Here is a 22338-nt window from a genome sequence, read left to right as displayed (position 1 = left end):
GAATGACAGAAAAGTTGGACAAAATATAAAAATGATCTGTTTGAAGAATTTAGAGAACAGCTGAGATGACTGAGGGGCCAAGTTGCTAGAAAAGAAGGCAACTACTGAGAGAAGAGCTTATATTCTGTGAGTTGGTTTCCTCATAGGGATATTAACCAATTCTTGGCCTGTGGAGGGAGACTAAGAATCCAGCAGAGGGTTGTAGCTAAGAGAAAACCCAGCAGAACTTCTGATAATGTCACAGTGCAAGAGGGATAAAAATTGAGGTACAGGATTATGAAGTCTGCCAGGACTTGAGGGACCAAGATCCTGGGGAGAGGGGAGGTACAGAGAAATAAATTCAACCTTTTAAGTTTTTCCCTTGCATCTCTCTCTCTCTCTCTCTCTCTCTCTCTCTCTCTCTGTGTGTGTGTGTGTGTGTGTGTGTGTGTGAGAGAGAGAGAGAGAGAGAGAGAGAGAGAGAAGCGAAATTCTTAATCTGGGAAGAGAAAAAGTTTAAGAAACAAGCCAGAAAGTCTCTGAAAAGCAGTTTGGGGCTTTTGACATTCTCCTGGAGATAAAGAGATAAAAATTGGAGTCATCACCTGTCAAGCAGGAAGAGCTCATTAGTCTCTCAGTATGGACCTCTGGAAGGTACACACTAAGAGTGGTGAACCAGAGTTACCTGAAGGTTTAAAATCTGTAACTGGCCTTGACTTAGCTCCCTGCTTGGATTTAAGGCAATCCTAATTGGCATTACCCAGCTCCTAATTGGCATTTCCAAATGCATACAGTTTTTCCTTATGTAGAAGAGTTTTACCATTTGCTTTTGCTGTTTAGAAAAACAAGAGTGTTCAATTTAAATGGTAGAAGAGATTTTGGGGGGCGGTGCATAAGATGAATCTCTAGATTTCCAGGGTGCTAAACCATAACCTATACCCTTCATGAGCTCTTATTTGTTTTTCCAATTCAGTTAATCACGCAAAAAGTATTTATTTAGTGTCACCTAGTCTGTTCCAGGCACTACTCATGTGCAGGGGGTACAACAGAAAAGGTAGACAGACCTATTCTCTGTTCTTGAAGAGTTCACAGTCTACTGGGGAAGCAGATGCACTGCGTGTAATCAAGAAATACTATACACATGTCTAACAATTTCCTAACATTCTGAGGGTCAAATACAATACAAGCTCTGAAAATGAGGCATTTGTGGACGTGTAACTTCATGGGTTTCTTAGTGTTGGGTGATGATGATACACTAATCTGAAGGCAGTAAGGTACACCTGTTCATTGTTGAGTGTCCTTTCTGAAGTTTTATGATTGAATATAAATTATCTCTTTGTCTACATCTGGGTTAAAATATTCTCTTTGCCAACCCCATTCACAGTGCAATGTGAAATGATGTACTAAATATGGAGTCTAGAGACCACAAGGATTGACAGCAACCTATGTGTGTTTCCTTCTCCTTTGGTGCTATGGGTCCTAACAATACATTCTTTCTCACCATATGTAGGGTTAGTTGCATAAATACAGGAGGTATTATCAGCAGAGGACTTTATAATATTTTGAAAATTCCAGGAACTTAGTAAAGAACAGGGTTTTTATCATTTCCTAGCTCATTTGAGTAGAGACTAGAACACGCTCTGGCCATTTTTTGCATATGATGTATTGCAGCAGAGTGAGCAGGCAAGGATCAAGTTTGGGTGACTAGGTTTTAAAGTAGATTAGGTTACAGGAGCCATGGATTTAATATACACAAAGGAAAAGTGTTGCAAAAGGGGACCATTTGGCTAACCTTGTCAAACTGGAAGCCTACCACTTGAGAGATATGGTCTAAATAGAGCAGTGGTACCTATGGGAATCAGATAGAAATGAGATCTGGGTGGAATAATTGTGTAGCTTATCTAGACAAGATTGTCCAGATCTTGTATTTTAAACATCTATGGGGTAATTTTTTAAATAAAATTAAAACTTATTTTTTCATTAAAATATATAATGTAAAATGTGTAAACAGCTTTAGGCAAGACACTGGCTGTGGAATTGTCTTGAGAAGTTTGGAACCCAATGCATGAACCTGCACTAGAATCATCCTCCCAGGATTCTTCAGGAGCCGTTCAGTCTGGGACAGGGTGTATAGGTGTGTAAGTCATTCAGAAGTATGGATATGTTGCTTACAAATGGCAAAATTTAAGGCGGAGACAAGTCATTATGAATTAGTCTGAGACACTTTAAGGAGCCTTAAGGTGATGACTCTTCCCACCCATTCACTGGTGCCAGAGAGAATGTTGCAATAAGACATAGAAATACTGGGGTATACAATAGCACTAAATCCAGGCTTTGAGATAAACTTTTCCCAACTCTTTTAATTTAGTCCCTTCACATTATATAAATGATGTAAGCAAGTGTTAATGATATTTTTAATAGAATTGATTCAGAAGAATTATAAGCCAAATGGGATACTTTAGGGATGAGTCACAGCAATTTAATAGGCTCAGGTACAGGTCGTTTATTTTCCAGAACTGTGCTGTCCATTCCAATTGGAATGGCATCAGAGAATAACAACCTGTAAGTCCTTTTCTTTATCATCTTCCCCCTTCTAATGTGTGTGTGTGTGTGTGTGTGTGTGTGTGTGTGTGTGAAGAGTAACACTTGTTATCTTGGAAATGAGCTTTTCCTGGAGATTATCATCCCTGTCAGTTTCAATCCTGGATGTTCAATAAGAAGGGTCTTGGCTGTATCTTTATCCTGTGTCTAGGACAATGTCTGGCACATAGTTGGTGCCCAGGAACTATTTTTCCGTCTTCTGTTGACTAAGTGATAAAATGAAACATTGACTGAATGCCAAGGACTTAGTCAAGGTAACTAGGGAAAAACAGGCTGAAACCCAGTCTCTGGATGGCAGGCAGGTCAAGAGGCAAGGATGCAAACTTTTGACACCTGTCAGATGGACTAGAGAATTTTTAAAGTGGAAAATAGGGTTTCTTATATTTTCCCTGCCAAGGGACAAACATACTCTATATAAAGGGTAGGACTGAACCTAGCAATTGGGAGAATTAAGCACCTCCTTCAAGTTTAGAGCAAGAGACGTAGGGGAGAAAGCCTTACCATTACATAAGATTAAGATTTGGTTTACAAGGTACTCCTAAATGAAAAGTCATCCCAGACAGTGTTTTGCCGTTATAATCTTTTAAAGTTTTGAATTCATCTCAAACTTACAGAAAAGTTTCAAGTACTATATGAAGAACTTTGGTTTTCCTGCACCATTTGAGGGTTAAGTTGCTGATCTCATGCTTCATCAATATTCTGAACACTTTAGTGTGTATCTCCTACCACCAGGACATTTCCCTACAATAACCACAATAAAATCATCAAAATCAGAAAATTAACGTTTATATATGGCTACCATATAATCTTCAAATTCCATTCAAGTTTTACAGGTTTCCCAGTAATGTCTTTGTATAGCAGAAACATCTAGTTCAGAATCACATCTTGTATTTAGTTGCCATGAATCTTTAGTCCCATTTGATCTGAAACTGTTACTTCATCTTTCCTTGACTTTCATGACCTTGACAGTTTTGAAGATTACAGGCTACTTATTTTGTAGAATGTCCCTCAGTTTGAGTTTGACTGATGTTTGCTAATGAACGGATTCAAGTTATGCACATTTGGTGGGAATATCACAACAGTGATGCTGTGTTCTCTCATTGTATCTTATTAGGTAAATTTTGATTTGCCCTGCTGCTGATGCTATTACTTTGATCATTTGATAAAGATGGTATCTGCCAGGCTTCTCTTCTCCCCTTTGTAATTAACAATTATTTGTTTGGGGTGATACTTCGCAACTATGTAAATATTTTATTACTCATAAGGCTTTCCATTCATTCATTCATTTCTCCATCACACTTTAAATTTATTCATTCGTTTACTTATATCAGTATGAATTTATTATTTTCTATTCAACTGGCTATAATTTGTAATTGCAATTATTTATTTTAATGTTTGAATTGTCTCAGATTTGTCCAGTGGGAGCCCCTCAAGCTGGCTTCTGTGTCTTTTTTTGACATGTCACCACCTCTGTTTTTGAACACTCTCTTGCTTTCTGGTACATAAAGATATTCCAAGCTTATTGGGAACATTTTCCCCTAGTCATGGAATGAGCCATTTCTCTAAGGAGGCTAGTTCCATTTAGTGATGAATGGTATTTAGAAAACAATTTCTGTGTGCACATTGTTATTGGGGTGTCACTATTCCCATGCCTTCTCATTTGTATCTATTTCTCTTTATATTCATATGTTTATATCTCTAGATGTCTATCTATCTATGTATCCCCTAATTCTGCCAGCTTTGACAGCCCTGCCTGCCACCCCAAATGTAGATGTTCTGTTCATCCTACTGAGCTCTGATTCCTGATGCTGGACCACTGCTGCCACTGCCCTCTGCATGGATGCCATTCTAACCTACTTGGGCTTTTACATCCTGCTCTGGGCCATATCTCCTCCATCCTGGTGAGGAAATTTACCATACTCAATCCCACTTCATGGCTGCTTTAGAACTGAATTGTTCTAGGAGGGAATGGAAGACAAGAGACAAAGAAAGAGAGAGAGAGAGAGAGAGAGAGGGAGAGTGAGAGAGAGAGAGGAGGGGAGGAGAGGAGAGGAGACAGACAGACAGACAGACTTAAAGTAATATTAAAATAAATAAATTACCTTTTCCATTATCAAAATTCCTATCCATTACATAGTTTTGAACCAATTTATGTATTTTATTTTTTTTTTGTGGTACGCGGGCCTCTCACTGTTTTGGCCTCTCCCATTGTGGAGCACAGGCTCCGGACGCGCAGGCTCAGCACCCATGGCTCATGGGCCCAGCCGCTCTGCGGCATGTGGGATCTTCCCGGACTGGGGCATGAACCCGTGTCCCCTGCATCAGCAGGCGGACTCTCAACCACTGCGCCACCAGGGAAGCCGTAATTTATGTATTTTAAAGATACAGACCCACAAGCTCTTCAGGATTTGAGGGATACCAATCTGTTTTGGGTTTCACTTGGTAGATTATGGGGCTTGGGTTTGTTGTCCTTGCCATGTTTGAGTGAGATCCATGGTTTTCAAACTGTGTTCTCCATAGCCGTAGGTTCTGTGGATGCATCTCAAGGCTCCTCTGGGAGGGTGGGTTGGGGGAACTGCAGTGTCTCAGTGGCTTGCCCTTGTTTCTCATCCTACTTCAACCAGAAAATTCTGTTTGTAACTGTTCTGTGTATCAAGTTTCCTCATAAGACTTCAGCTGAAAAAAAAAAAAAAACTCAAATGCTAAAAATGTTTGAAAATCAGTTAGATGATCTCTCTGAGAATGTCAGCTGGGAGTTATAAGAACTAAGCTTTGGAATTCTTAAGTGTACATCTTTTCTTCATGAATCTGAGCAGTGGATAATTTTGTCATTAAAAATGTTTTCAACGTAAATGTAATACATGATTCTTTTTGATTGTTCTCAAAGTATGGAAAATGAAAAACCATTACCTCACTCTCACTTCCTCTGCCCCAGTACAATGTGAGAAGGCCATTCTTAACATTTAGAAAAATTCCTTTCCAGTATTTTTATTGTGCTTCAGTATAATTTTTAAAAGTAATTGTAATCATATATTATACAAAATCTACTCTCAGTTTTCTAGACATAGAATTTCTGGGATCTCAGTTTCAATGAGGGATAAAGCAGCAGGGATTTCCATTCATTCATTCATTCATTCAAATATTAAGTTCCTTCTACAGTGTTAGAAGCTGGAATACAGTCCCTGACCTCATTAAATTTGCAGTCTAGTTGGGGAAGAGACTAAATAATCTTAAGTGTGAGAGGTATTAGAAAGAAACACAGAGTGCTATGAGATCATACAATGGGCATACTATACCTGTTCTAGGGAATGGGTAAGGGGATGGGCAATAACTCTGAAGACTTGTTGATGAAACATTTAAGGTGAGACTTAAAGTTCAGTTAGCTGGTGAAGGATGTGGAGCTGGGGAGGAGAAATGGTTTTCAAACAGAGAATATAGCCTATGCAAAGGCCCTGTGGTACGAATAAATAGGGCATGTTCAAGGAGCCAAAGAAATCTACTGTGGTGAGAGCATAGAAAATTAAGCAGCACAGGATGAGATAGGAGAGGTAGTTAGGATGCAAACTGGAGATTTAAAAGATTCTGTCTTTATCTTAAGGGAAATGGGAAGCACTAAAGGGATTTAAACAAGGAAGTTACATGATCAATTTTGTGTTCGAGAAAGAAGTCTCTGGGTGTTTTGTGAAGAATGAATGTGGACTGACAAGGGAGGATGCATCTTCACTAGTTAGGTGGCTACCAACTAATCCATGTGAGAGATGCCAATGACTTGAACTACGGTATAGCCATTTGGGTTAGAGCATAAGAGACAAATGCATAAGATATAGGGACCACAGAATTGGGTGTCATATTTAATGTGGTAGTGAGGGAGGCCTGGATGTGCCAACCTTATTAGTAGGCCTCCACAAAGAAGAATCTGCTTACCAGAGTTGATCACCTGTCCCCTGTGGATGAGACAGGGGGATTACACCTTGTCTATTGGAGTTGAAAGAATCAGGACATTTCATCCCTGTGGCCACAGTGATTACTACACAGATGAACACATCTCAAATCTGCCCATCAGGCCTAACAAGTTTCAATGTTGGGACTTTTGTCTGTACTATCATGAAAGTAGACTTATTCATTTCAATGATTCTGAAGATTGAGAAGACATGGGGACTGGAGCTAAGTCCCACCTTGACACTTTTTGGCTGGCCCCTAAGCTCAAAGCTGAAATAAAGAGATACACTTGAGTCTGGAAGATGTTATTTGAATCCTGATTCAAACAATCTCCTTCCTCCTGCACTTTTTGGATATATAGTAAGAAGCACTATTTTTATAAGGCTACTGTGGGATGGGTTTCCTGCCATTTGCAATGTAAAGAATCTCCCCTGATATACCCACCACCCAAAATAAACTAATACCAACAATTTAGTTGTATTATATCAGCATTTCATCAAATGATGTATTTTAACAAAGTTGAAATCATAAATGTATGTTGAATTGATTTGAGAGGTCACCCCAAGAAACACTAGCAGGGAAGTATATAGCAAGGAAAGGAATTCAATAAAATGTGTGTTATAAGAAAGTTACCAGCATAGGCACATGGAGCTTAATCCTTGGTGAAGAGTCTCTGGGAAATAGTATAGAACATACTTCAGGGTCATCCTACCTTAGCGGTGAAGAAACTGGTGTATTTATCTACCAATTCCTCACTGATCATTGGTTGAAAACTACTTGGGGGCGTTACCTCTCTTATACCTTCAGTTTGCCCTCCATGTGGGTGGGCTAAGTTTGTTCCTGTGTCCAGAAATATAGTCCCTAGTCAGAGTTGCAGGTATTCCCCAGTAATCAGTAAGTGGAGGTGAGTACAAAGGATGTGCCAATATCAGTGATCACTTCTCGACTCTCATCTTACTCAGCCTTTCAGCATAATTCAACAAAGATATGCCACCTTCTTAAAGATTTTAGCAATACCATATTTTCCTACCTCATTGGTTACTCTTTCTCAGTCTACTTTAATGGATCGTTTTCTGGTGCCATCTGTGATTGTGCCAGTTTGATCCATCTATATACTCTCTCTCACGTAACTTATTGAATTCCCTTTACTGCTTCACTGAACTCCAGACCAACATATAGACCTGTCTACTTAACACTTCACTTGCATACCTAGTAGACATATCAACATCTATAAAACAAAACCAAACTCTTGTTTTTTTCACCAAAACCTCTTCATTTACTAATGTTTTACATTTCAGAAAATGTCCATTTCCCTAGTTGCCAAAACATTTATGAACCATTCTCGATTTCTCTTTCGCTCACCTTCCACATCTGACTTTATTAGTAAGTTCTCTGTCTTCATCTCAAAAATAAAAATCGTAAATACAACAGTTTCTCCATGTTCATCTCTAGCATCTTAGCACAAGGCATTATCATCTTTCCAAATTTACTTGCAATGGCTTCCTAATTGGTCTGTAGATTCCTCCACTCTTGTACTGTTATAATTCATTCTATACACAGTAAACTATATGATATTTTTAAATCATATTTCTTTCTTCTTAAAATCTCTGATGGTTTCCCACAATACTTGAAAACAAAAACAGCACCATCATCTTGTCCTTCCCTACCACTCTGACTCATTTCCTACCACTTTCCTCTGCTTTCTGCACACCAACCACACTTACCTTCTCTTCTTAGTCATTCTTAACAGGAAAGTACCATGCCATGGGATATTTTAAAATTTTTGGTTGCATCTTTGCTTATTGTGATGTTTGGTAGTGTGTGTGGGTCAGTGATCTAAGATGTCCTGCAGTGTGCAGGATGTCCATGAAATGAGCCCAGTTCTGCATTCCGCATGAGTTTCAAATATCCTGCCAGACATTCATGTAGGTGAAAGAAGTCTTCCTACAATTATTTGGACCTAAAACCTGATTCAATTTTACATATAAACACAAAGTTATCTATCATACCCTGAAATTTCTAGGAATGCAGCCACATTGTAAATTGAGGAAAGATTGTAATTTGTTTTGTTAGAACTCTATCAAGACTTGCTCACTGTTTCAGAAAGTCACATCACCAATGGCAACGCCATTTGTGGCATATGAGTTTGCCAATGCAACACACCTGTACCTGAGTCCATTTGTAGTTGTTGCATTCATGCTGATTCTAAGTATAGACACAAACATCTGACTACTTCATATGGCTTCTTGTTATTATACCTGAGCATTTTCATTTAGAAATACATATCATTTTACTATAAATTACCTTTCTGTTCTTTTACTTTATAGTATAGTTAGGGAATTATAGTAATATTTTTTGGAAATTATTTGTGTAAATAGTTTATAACATATATGAATTTAGTTTCAGGGCAAAAAAGGGGATTCTACAAACTGTCATAAAAAGAGGGCTCTGGATCTAATTGGATTGAGAACACTGCTCTAAAACTTTAATCTGGATACTATCCCAGCTGTTCAAAGTGCTAGTTCCATTTGCTATAGTCTTGAACAATGGGCAAATTTCTATAGTCTATAGAGGGAGGGGAGGGCAGTACACCAGCTCCTGAGCAAATTCTAATATCTCTCTGGAATTAATCTGGTAGAGCTGTACATGAGGCAGAGATGATTAGCCATTTACCAAAACCTTTTACTCTTCATTAGGTAGACCATATTCCCTAGCACCTTTGCCATTAGGTGTAGAAGAAATAGAAAAAAAAATTTTTCAGCATGTACTTTTTTCAGAGTTCATTTTGTCTATGTATAACTCTTATTTCTGGGGAGAAGACCTTGTAAGGTACACTGTGCATTGATATTTCCCTCCTTCTTCCAATCCCATTATTTTTCCTGTGAGTTGCTCTCATGAAAAGGATTTAGAAAGGATGTAGGGTACAAGACGTGATAAGTACCCAAGGAAGCAGTATGATAGAGAGGTGGTGGCTCCATTTGCTTGTTTTTTTGTTTTGTTTTCAGCTCTTTCTTACACTGGGTCACACTTAAATGGTGTAAAATGTAAGATATAATACATTTTCTTCCTTTTTACAGGTAGTCTCTTTTTATAAGATAAAGTTAGAGTACTGTTTCTCAATTCAAGTCTATTTTCCTTGTATTTAATGTGTATGTTTCTGAGATTTTGGCATTGAGTTGCCCATAAAACATTATTTTCAGTATTGAAGATTTTTGCCCTCTGGGAGGGAGTATTTTTATATGTATTTTAGGGATTTTTAGAGTGACTACATTGGAAGCTAATGGTGTGGAACCTTTTTAAATCAAGCGCAATTGTATTGATTTACATTTCAGACAGTAGCCTATATAGTTGTCACAGGATGATGTTGATCCATGGAGAAATGGTAATGGACAGAAGAAAAGAATATAAGTCCTTTGTTGTAGGTAAAGTCACAATTTATGATACACAGACAAAGGAGATGAAGAAGCATGTTGCCCTTTGATGGGGGAAGCTTCAGTGGACTTCAGGTTCCCACAATGATGACCCAATGCCAATGAGACCTCCTGACTAGGGTGAAGACACTACCACTTTTAAGGGGGAAGCTCACTTTACCATTCTTATTAAGATTTTTCTATCCACCTGGTCATTCCCCACTGCTCATGACACTTGGAATACCTATCTACCTGCCAGATGCAGGTGGCTTTTTGGCCTACCTGTGAAATTATATTATGAGAATGAAAAAAACAATTCTCTAGGGTTAATATACCCAAAGGAACTCTCCCTTTAGCAGCCCAGAAGCTTAGAATTGTTCAGTCTGTTCCTCCAAAGTTAAATACTCCACCGTTCTCTAATGTTAGTTCTCAATTTTAAAGCAAAATTACCACAATTATGTGATGAATATTGAAATTAAGATTGAATTCTTTGTTCCAAACACTAACTAGTACTGTGAATGGTTCCTTAGAAAAAGAGTCAGGGCAATGCTGTACCAGCTTTATTAATGAAGGGATTGTTGGTTAGACCTTCATATGACTTACTTTCAGAAGTGCCACCTATCAGAAAACACCACTGACACTCTGGGCACCACAAGATAGCACTGTAAGATCTGACTTGGTTAACTTTATGCAGAACCTACTCACAGCAAAGAATTCAGCAGAACAGTTCAGTCAATGAGTAACCCCTGTAGCTTGCTAATTCTTCAGGAAAAATCGGAGTGATTTAAAATGTGCTTTAGGGCTTCCCTGGTGGCGCAGTGGTTGAGAGTCCGCCTGCCGATGCAGGGGACATGGGTTCGTGCCCCGGTCCGGGAGGATCCCACATGCTGTGGAGCGGCTGGGCCCGTGAGCCATGGGCGCTGAGCCTGCGCGTCCGGAGCCTGTGCTCCGCAACGGGAGAGGCCACAACAGTGAGAGGCCCGTGTACCGCAAAAAAAAAAAAAAAAAATGTGCTTTACAATAGGCTAGTCAAACTAAACATATTATTGCTGGTGGGGTGCTTGGGTCAAAGGAAATGTAGAACTAAATAGACTACTAACAAGCAAACACAGTGCTTCAGAATATGGGAATTACACATCTCATAAAATCCTGTTTTGAAGACAAATTATAATTTAGGGCAAAATGCTAGGCAGTTATTGAGGACTAGATCACATATCTCCTCTTCTGTGAAATCTTGATCAATCTACTTTGGCAGAACTGGTCAATCCTTCCTCCAAAAGTAATTTGTTCAATGATATTGAATTATTACTATTATTATTATTATTGGTTGTTGTATTGGTAGTCTAGTAGTTATTTGGCAGAGCCTTGTCTTATTATGTATCCTTATGGCTCAGTTCATTGTCAGGCCTATAGTAATTGCCCCTCAAATATTTATTGAAGTGAATCCCTGCATGCCTGCATATATGAATCAATGAATGAACCAATTTCAGTGAAGGCTAAATATGGTTTCCTCCACATCATGTGTGGAGTAGATCGTGAATCCTATAGAAATGGTAGGATTGTGACTTTCCTATTGTAGCAATCCATTTAAATTTTATTGATGGAAAGAATGCAGTCTAATGATATTTCTCTAGTGTCAAACTTTCTGAAAGAGGGACATGTACTAAAGATTGAATTTTAAAACATCAACAAAAACGTTATGGAAAACTTTTGGAATGTTAAATGATCATGAGAACAAAAATTTGGATCACATTTTAGACCTGATTATTTAGTTTTAGAAGCATAGCAAATTGAAGAAAGATACAGCTTTTCCCCTCCTTGGGGGCCTCCTGCTTTCTGTTGGCGAAAGTCAGCCATTGCATGGGGAAGCTAGAGTCCAAGAACCATAAGTGCAGGGTCAGAGGGTATTTGCTTGCCTTTGTATTCCCAGTGCTCCACACAGATGTTAGAACATATTAGGTTTTTAATAATATTTGTTGAATAAATGGATCAATAAATGAAACATGTTAATCTGACTGTGGTTTTCTTATCAGCAGATTTATAGGCACAGAGCCAGTTTCTACTGAAAGTTAGTTATAGTAACTTTCATAGTTTCACTCACAACTTTTGTTGTCCCATTGTATTTATTCCTCAAAGGCATATTATTTGGAAATGTGAATTCTTCTGGCATGGGTTTCTACTACAACAAATTCCTCTTGATTCCAGCTGCGTGGTGCTTAAGTTTCAGTTATTTCAAGTGCTTCTCCAGCATTTTGTCCACAGAACTACTGTAGCAGTTTTCACACATAATTTCCTTTACAAAAAACCCTTATCAAATGCAATTTCCCTTTCATGAAATTGTACATATGAAGATTTACTTTTGTACACTTTTCCACAATCAGGAGAATCTTACTTTGATTAGATGCACACCTGTTGGGGATACTTTGAAAAAGAGGCAGTAAAAAGTTGGGAATTTGAAAAAGAGAAAAAAGAGGTAAGCAGGTGGCAGACCAGGAGAGAGATTTTTAAAATGCAGCTTTGGGAGAAGTTAAGGTGGCTGAGGCAAAGTTAGAACTGCATCCCATTGGCTGGAAGGAGGAGAGGTGCATGTGTTCCAGCACAAAATCATCACAAGCAGAGCTAAAGTTCTGTGAGTGGGTAGAACAAAGGCCTGAGAGGTACATATTTGGTGTGCCTAGTTGCTTAAATGAAAGTTGCTGAGGACTTTTTTCCAGCCAAGTTACTGTATGTATTTGGGGTCACCATGTGACCCAGGAGGCAGGAGTCAAGGAGTCATCCATCTACCCAGCAAGGCATGTAATGTAATATGTACTGGGTAGGGGAGAGATACATTATCTGCCACAAAGCAAAACAAATATACAGGTATGTTGTTGAAAATGCTGGGAAGAAATTTTATTATGTTATCTTCATTGTTTTGCTTTCAAGAACAAAACAGTGTTTATAATAACTTTTGTAGCTTCCTTCAACCTTGGTGGCCCAAACTTATTTTTCCTTTAAAGGCTTGTTTTTTCTGGAAGTGTGGATTCTTCTGGCACAGGGATTTTTGGAGCCTAATCCTTTTATTGGAGAGGGAAAGTATATGTTTGTGTAGCAATGTAAAAATTGCATAAGCCATAGATATGCAAAAATATTATCAATACTTTATCTTTCCATAACTCGACTTAATTTTAATCTTCAGCCCCCTTTATGGTCTGAAGCAGAAAATGTCATTTAGTTACTTATACTTTTAGTGGTTTCTCAATGATTTCAGATTTAAATCCAGTCACCTTCAAGAATCCCCCCACTCTGATTCTCCTTGGGGTTGATGTTAATCATGAATGTTCCAGGATACAGTATTTTGGGAGAGAGGGCAGCCACTCCTCCACATTGATTTGCCCTGTGCTGACTTCAACCAAGAAGGACAATAATCCTATCATAGGCTTTGTTTGTCTGTATGTCTGGAACATGAGGACCCTCCAAACTGTTATTTTGGGAGAGATTGAAATTTTATGATCTATACTGTAGATCCCCCTTTCAGATTGAAATTTTATGATCTATACTGTAGCAACTTACTCTTCCAGTGAGCACCAGAATCTTCCCTATTAGCTTTGTATTACATTTAGGAAATTCTTTGCCATGTAAGAAAATATTTAGTAGTCTGACTAATTCCGACTGGACCTTTGAGGACTTCTATGAGAATGCGGAAAACCCATTGTGAATTCACCCTTCTTCCTTTCTTCCTTCCCTCCCTCGTCCCTTCCTTTCTTTCTTCCATCCATCCAACATTTACTGAGTACCAGGTACTTACTAGACACTCATCATAGAAGAGTCCTTCTCTGAAGAATTTCATTTTCTAATAGAGAGTAAGAATTTTACTTTCTAGTAGGATGTGAGAACCAAAAATTTGCCTCCTACCTTCCCCCCGCCCAACATTCACACACAAAGCTTGCATACTGGAAGCTTGGAAACTACTTTCCCTGACAATGTACTGTCTATGTTAACATAACTTTATTATTTTATGAAACCCTTGCCCAGACTTATGGCTTTAACTCTTCAATGGAAAGCTTCAATAAACACGTTGCACCCTCAAGTTCTTTGAACCTCTTGCCTCAAAAATTCTTACCCTGCTGTTTCATGGTCCTTACCCGGTCCTAACCAACCCCCCATCTCCAACCTCACCCCCCAAATTAAAAGACCACCTTAAACCAACCTTCCAATTCTCAATAAATTATGAGCTTGCCTCTCTGAGACACTGCCGAAGCACCATCAGGGTAGTATCTTCCCTTGCATGGTAAGCAACAAACTCAGCTTTGTCTCAACAAGCTATCAACAGGCTGTATTGTTGGTATTCAGGGAGCCAGCACTCGGCAGTGTTATCATCATAACTCAGTAGCTAGCCCTAATTTTAAGAGAAGGTATACTTAGTACATATAATTAGCTCAACTTTCTGTGAAAAATTATTTTAAATGTATGTTTATGTATGATCCGACGTTAGGCCTTTCATTGCTGCTTCACGATATGGTTTGGATACCCAATAGAGATTACTTCTCAATGGATATTTAAAATGTTATCTTTGTTAATCACCATGTTAGGGTTTATATAATGCAGGTTCTACTCATGTCTCAGGTATTGAGTTTAATAATTCCAGATGCTGAGTGTCCCTCACCTGTCCTAGACCCATGTTCCACTCAGTCACCTGCTACTGTGATTAGGTTCCTAAAATAATTGACACAGGAGACACTATTTTAAAACATTCTTCATTTTTGACTAAGCCTTGTCCCTTCTATCTGCTGACCTACCCAGGTTTTATGGTCTGACTGTATCCCTCCAAAATTCATATGTTGAAATCCTAACCCCGAAGGTGAGGGTATTAGGAGATCGGCCCTTTAGGAGGTGATTAGGTCATGAGAGCAGAGCCCTCATGAACGGGATTAGTGCCTTTGTTAAAGAGGCTCAGGTTGCTTGCTTCCTCTTTGCCATGTGACTGATACATTGAGAAGTCTGACCTGGAAGAGGGCCCTCACCCAACTGTGCTGGCACTCTGATCTTGGACTTTCAACCTCCAGACCTGTGAGAAATAAATTTGATTTTTTTTGTAGGCCACCCAGTCTGTGGTATTTTGTTATTGCATCCTAAATGGATGGACTAAGAATTTACCTGGGCTGAACAATAAATACAGTCCCTAAAATTCCTTTGTTAAGCATATGTAAGACCTCCATTGACCAGCATTCTTAGTTGTAGGCAACAGAATCTGAACTAGCAAGTTTACTTAGCAAGGCATTTATGATAGTTCACAGAATTATTGGGAGAGCTAAAAGTACAGACTCTAGGCTGAATTTCTGGGAACAGTGCCCAGAACCACACAGAAAACTGGCTTGCTAAGGAAGCTGCTATTGCCATTGGCCTGGAACCCAAGGCCTCTGCCATGATCACAAAGATGTTACATTGGGCAAGTTCTCCCACTGTTGCTGGCCTCCGAAGAACCAGACACCTCTGCCACTATACTGTCTGAGAGTGGTTTTCAAAGTGTGGTCCCTGGCAGCAGCATTGACATCACCTGGTAACTTGGTTAGAAATGCAAATTCTCAGAGCCCACCCCAGACCCATTGAATTGGATGCTCTGGGGGTAAGGCCTGATGATTTGTGTTTTTGATTCAGGCAAAAAGTTTGAAAACTACTGCTGTATGAGATGGTTCACTTTATTACTATAAATCTTATGCACATATAGGTGTATCTGCTTGGCAGAATGCAGGTCATTTGAGGAACTCTGGCTACAAAGAAGACTAAAGGAGTCTACAACAGTATTTCTCAAAATTCAAGGTGGGTATATATATATATATATATATATGAATCACCTGGAGATCTTGTTAAAATACAGATTCTGATCAGGTCCAGTGGTCACTGCCAATAAGACCAGAGGTGATGCCAATACTTCTGCTCCATGAACAACAGTTCTAGTAGAAAAAGTGTGTAGCACAGAAACACGTGCTGGAAAGACAGGCAGGGGGATTATGGCTAATCCAATTTGTAATATCTTCTATTTACCCTCTCTTTTAATAAAAAATCATAACCTCCAAAATTTGCAAGAGAAAGACATTCTCCTCATGGGGAGAAGTCTGCTGAGTCTTCATACATTTGTCTACTGCCTTTACTTGAATAAGGAATCCACATCACCTTTCTTGGAAAACTTTGGGGTGTCTGGGTATTTTCAGGGAGAAGTTGGGTTTTCCTTAAAGCTTGAGGTGAGCCAGACTCAGTAGGCAGTTCCTTAACTTTTTCTTTGAATCTATTCAATCTTATAAGACTACCTCTCAATCAGAAAATAAACCCTATAAACTCAACAGTATGCCCTCACCAAGGCTATTCTTTCTCCTGCCATTGTTGAGTGCCCACCTACCAAGACAGCCTAAAGTTGAGCCCTGATATGGTAACAATTCCTGGAGGATTCATCTGGCTACTTGGTAGCCAGTTGATTACATTTGATCCCTCCCCTCATGGCTAAAGTCAGTGCTTTGTTTCCATAGGAAAATTCTCAAATTTCAGGAACAGTTTTGCCTTTCCTGCCTGGACAGCCTTGGCCAGCACTACCATTTGTTGACTTATATTTCTGCCTTATCATGATATTCCACCCAACATGGCCTCCAACTAGAGTACATACTTTACAGCAAGGAAAGTGTGACTGGTCTTCTGATGTGGCCATTGTCCAAAACAATGGATAATGTCTCTGGTGGAAGCTGTGCCTGCTGCCTGGCTCTTCATGTTTTTGAATCAGAAGACAGCGAAAGGAGTCATTATTCTGGTTGAGATAAGTGTGCCAATTACTAGGGGTAAATTGGGTTGCTGGTAAACAACAAAGGCAAAGAGAACTATATTTGGAACCCAGAGGACTCACTAGGGTATCTCTTAGTATCTTTTCTTGCTCAGTAGTCCTGATCAGTGGAAAACCATGAAAACCCAATAAAGAGAAGGTAGCCAAGGACTCATATTCTCCCACCCCAGAGAAATGATTCGAGTCACCTCACTATCTAAAGAGCCCCATCTAACTGAGGTATTGACATAGGGTAAGAATGAATAGTGTCAGCTGTGATTACAAACAGAGACCTTGTGATCAGCTTTAGAAGCAGGGACTGTAGTAACTACTTTATGTTAACTAATTGCTTCTATTCCTCTGTTCCTCTTCCTTACTTACTACCCTACATTGAAAAAGGAACCAATAATGGCTCATGATTTAGGTTTCAGGTAGGAACGTGGCCATGATGAGTATCTGATGGGACTTAGCTGGGGAGATAAATCTCTCCCCTGGACAAAGAATCAAAGTGGATGTTAAGGAGTGCTTGTGAAAATGATTGACTTTTGCTGGTTATCTTCTGCTTGCTACTCCAGATCAACTTCACACTTCTCATCCCACCTCTGTGCCTAAGGACTGTGACTGGGATGAACATCATCGTCTCCCTTCCCTTCTGCTTTCTGTCTGTTTGAATAAGGGGGAACACTAGCACGAGTTCTGAGGGAGAACAGCAAATTTAGGGAACTTGTTTTCCTGGTTTCCTGTGGGTTTGCTGGGTACTGGCAGCTTCCATAAGCCCAAGGCCTCTGTCAGATGTCCCTTTCCATACCACTATCTCTGCCTCCATGTTCTTTCCTTGAACCTGCTGGCCCAGGGGGTAATGACACCCACTACTCCTAGCTCTGGAATACTGCATGCTCCCTTATATTTTTTAATACCTTCCCCACTCCATTTGTAACTACTCCTTTGTTAAACTCTCCTCAAATCATCCATTTTGAGAGTGAAATATAAGTCCTGCTAGGACCATTTTTGATTCTTGGGTGATGGTTGACAGCCTCCCCCCTACAATGACCAAGATTTAGACCCTACTAATTCCTTTTGTGGCTGTAGAATTGTTAACTTTTACTTTCAACTTATTCCAGATAATATTCAGTTATGTAGAAGTTATCCCTTCAAACATCCTGTTATTTTGACATGAATTGAAGTTGTATGGAACTAGTTTTCAGTAGATTGAAACAAGTGAGAGCCTCTAATACCAGGAGTACAGACAGCAGAGATGATTCCTATTCAGTGTGCATTGAATGATTTTACACATCCCCCTAAGCAGTGGATTTTAACTTTATGTCAATATATTTCATCTTCAGATGTCAGCTGTAAGGGGGAAATAACAAGTTTTCTATACATTTTTTTTCATCAGATTATATATTTTTGCTGTTCTTAAGTCCAAAATTTTAATTTGGTTGGGAAATAAGTTGTAGTTACATATTTATTTATGTTACTTGCTACAAAACTAATCTGAGTTTCCTGAGAGAATAGTAACTATATCTATTTTGCTTATATACATACATAGAAGACAATATCACAATAAATCTTCGTTGAGCAAGTGAATTAAACTCATTATTTAAATAGAGAGAAAAAGGTATAGGGACTTTAAATTTGGTTTATGTTACCAACAGAGTTTGTGATATGAGTATCAATGTGATTGGTTTTCAGATTACCTATACTGTTTTTTACCACAAATTCAGTATTTTCAGTAATATTATATATTTTTTTCTCTTGTGTGCCACAATTAAAATTATGAGAATTTATTTTTTAATTGAGAATAAAATGACTCCTAAATAAGTCAATGGATTTTTATCATTGCTTTAAAGCTTACATAAATAATCAGTAAATGAAAATGAATCAACAGATATTGACCTTAAGAGGAGAACATGTAGGAGAGACAAGTTGCAATATTGTGGCCTGGGAAATGTGGAGGAATTGAGGATATCATATATGTCAGTGCCAATTTTTTAAGGTGAACCCCACAGAAGATATTTCATTTAGCTCACTTATCAACTCACTCAGTTTTATTTGTTGTTATGGTTAGTAAATATTGTTTGTGAGCCCCTGTGTGCCAGACATTCTTTCAGGTACTGGGCATATATCAGTCAACACAACAGATATAGTCCTCCTGTCATTTACTGTCCAGTCAGGAGAGACTCCTTTAGACTTAAAACAATACTTCCTGTGCTATCCTTGTTTTGTCTGAACTTCAGGTTGATTGTTCATGGCTTCTGCTGAGAAGCAAAGGCTAACAATTCTTATGTTGGAATGAGAGAGAAAAGGGAAATAGTTTTAGTTTAACGGCAAAGCTTGATTCTAGAAGCAACTGTATATGCTTGATTTGCGAAGTACTGTGAGCTAATGAGAGAACTGGGATGGGCAGAATGTTATGGTTTCTTAGTAAGTAGAAGCACTGAGATTAATTTAGTCAAGTTGATATAGGCTTATTGAAGAAGAATTACATCCGAGTTAAAGAAATCATAAAAGAAAGATGTTAAATTATTAAGAAAATGAGGAAGATTTTTATATTAGAGTTACATATGAACTGAATGAATTTTGAACAGAAGATTAAAAAAAAGAATCTGTCAGTTATTTGGATACAGATTATAATGATATGAAGGAGTCAAGTGTACTAAAATGTCATTTGTTCTTTGCTGTTATTGATATTTCTCCTTTCAGGTGGTAGAGCCTAATTTCCTTCTCTTTGAGTCTTTTTTTTTTTTTTTTTTTTTTTTTTTAGTTTCTGCTTTATAACAAAGTGAATCAGTCATACATATACATCTGTTCCCACATCCCTTCCCTCATGCATCTCCCTCCCTCCCACCCTCCCCATCCCACCCCTCCAGGTGGTCACAAAGCACCGAGCTGATCTCCCTGTGCTCTGCGGCTGCTTCCCACTATCTATCTACCTGACGTTTGGTAGTGTATATATGTCCATGCCTCTCTTTCGTTTTGTCACAGCTTACCCTTCCCCCTCCCCATATCCTCAAGTCCATTCTCAAGTAGGTCTGTGTCTTTATTCCCGTTTCACCCCTAGGTTCTTCATGACATTTTTTTTTTAATTCCATATATATGTGTTAGCATACAGTATTTGTCTTTCTCTTTCTGACTTACTTCCCTCTGTATGACAGACTCTAGGTCTATCCACCTCATTACAAATAGCTCAGTTTCATTTCTTTTTATGGCTGAGTAATATTCCATTGTATATATATGCCACATCTTCTTTACCCATTCATCCGATGATGGACACTTAGGTTGTTTCCATCTCCGGGCTATTGTGAATAGAGCTGCAATGAATATTTTGGTACATGTCTCTTTTTGAATTATGGTTTTCTCAGGGTATATGCCCAGTAGTGGGATTGCTGGATCATATGATAGTTCTATGTTTAGTTTTTTAAGGAACCTCCATACTGTTCTCCATAGTGGCTGTACCAATTCACATTCCCACCAGCAGTGCAAGAGTGTTCCCTTTTCTCCACACCCTCTCCAGCATTTATTGTTTCTAGATTTCTTGATGATGGCCATTCTGACTGGTGTGAGATGATATCTCATTGTAGTTTTGATTTGCATTTCTCTAATGATTAATGATGTTGAGCATTCTTTCATGTGTTTGTTGGCAGTCTATATATCTTCTTTGGAGAAATGCCTATTTAAGTCTTCTGCCCATTTTTGGATTGGGTTGTTTGTTTTTTTGCTATTGAGCTTCATGAGCTGTTTATAAATTTTGGAGATTAATCCTTTGTCAGTTGCTTCATTTGCAAATATTTTCTCCCATTCTGAGGGTTGTCTTTTGGTCTTGTTTATGGTTTCCTTTGCTGTGCAAAAGCTTTGAAGTTTCATTAGGTCCCATTTGTTTATCTTTGTTTTTATTTCCATTTCTCTAGGAGGTGGGTCCAAAAGGATCTTGCTGTGATTTATGTCATAGAGTGTTCTACCTATGTTTTCCTCTAAGAGTTTGATAGTTTCTGGCCTTACATTTAGGTCTTTAATCCATTTTGAGCTTATTTTTGTGTATGGTGTTAGGGAATGATCTAATCTCATACTTTTACATGTCCCTGTCCAGTTTTCCCAGCACTACTTATTGAAGAGGCTGTCCTTTCTCCACTGTACATTCCTGCCTCCTTTATCAAAGATAAGTTGATCATATGTGCGTGGGTTTATCTCTGGGCTTTCTATCCTGTTCCATTGATCTATCTTTCTGTTTCTGTGCCAGTACCACACTGTCTTGATTACTGTAGCTTTGTAGTATAGTCTGAAGTCAGGGAGCCTGATTCCTCCAGCTCCGTTTTTCGTTCTCAAGATTGCTTTGGCTATTCGGGGTCTTTTGTTTTTCCAAACAGATTTTGAAATTTTTTGTTCTAGTTCTGTGAAAAATGCCAGTTGTAGTTTGATAGGGATTGCATTGAATCTGTAGATTGCTTTGGGTAGTAGAGTCATTTTCACAATATTGATTCTTCCAATCCAGGAGCATGGTATATCTCTCCATCTATTTGTATCATCTTTAATTTCTTTCATCAGTGTCTTATAATTTTCTGCATACAGGTCTTTTGTCTCCTTAGGTAGGTTTATTCCTAGATATTTTATTCTTTTTGTTGCAATGGTAAATGGGAGTGTTTTCTTGATTTCATTTTCAGAATTTTCATCATTAGTGTACAGGAATGCCAGAGATTTCTGTGCATTAATTTTGTATCCTGCTACTTTACCAAATTCATTGATTAGCTCTAGTAGTTTTCTGGTAGCATCTTTAGGATTCTCTATGTCTAGTATCATGTCATCTGCAAGCAGTGACAGCTTTACTTCTTCTTTTCCAATTTGGATTCCTTTTATTTCCTTTTCTTCTCTGATTGCTGTGGCTAAAACTTCCAAAACTAGGTTGAATAAGAGTGGTGAGAGTGGGCAGCCTTGTCTTGTTCCTGATCTTAGTGGAAATGGTTTCAGTTTTTCACCATTGAGGACAATGTTGGCTGTGGGTTTGTCATATATGGCCTTTATTATGTTGAGGAAAGTTCCCTCTATGCCTACTTTCTGCAGGGTTTTTATCATAAATGGGTGTTGAATTTTGTCGAAAGCTTTCTCTGCATCTATTGAGATGATCATATGGTTTTTCTCCTTCAACTTGTTAATATGGTGTATCACATTGATTGATTTGCATATATTGAAGAATCCTTGCATTCCTGGAATAAACCCCACTTGATCATGGTGTATGATCCTTTTAATGTGCTGTTGGATTCTGTTTGCTAGTATTTTGTTGAGGATTTTTGCATCTGTGTTCATCAGTGATATTGGCCTGTAGTTTTCTTTCTTTGTGACATCCTTGCCTGGTTTTGGTATCAAGGTGATGGTGGCCTTTTAGAATGAGTTTGGGAGTGTTCCTTCCTCTGAAATTGTTTGGAAGAGTTTGAGAAGGATGGGTGTTAGCTCTTCTCTAAATGTTTGATAGAATTTGCCTGTGAAGCCATCTGGTCCTGGGCTTTTGTTTGTTGGAAGATTTTTAATCACAGTTTCAATTTCAGTGCTTGTGATTGGTCTGTTCATATTTTCTATTTCTTCCTGATTCAGTCTTGGCAGGTTGTGCATTTCTAAGAATTTGTCCATTTC

Source organism: Hyperoodon ampullatus (assembly GCF_949752795.1).
Source record: "Hyperoodon ampullatus genome assembly, chromosome: 8".
Lineage (NCBI taxonomy): Eukaryota > Metazoa > Chordata > Mammalia > Artiodactyla > Ziphiidae > Hyperoodon > Hyperoodon ampullatus.
Note: the sequence above shows the minus strand (reverse complement) of the source record.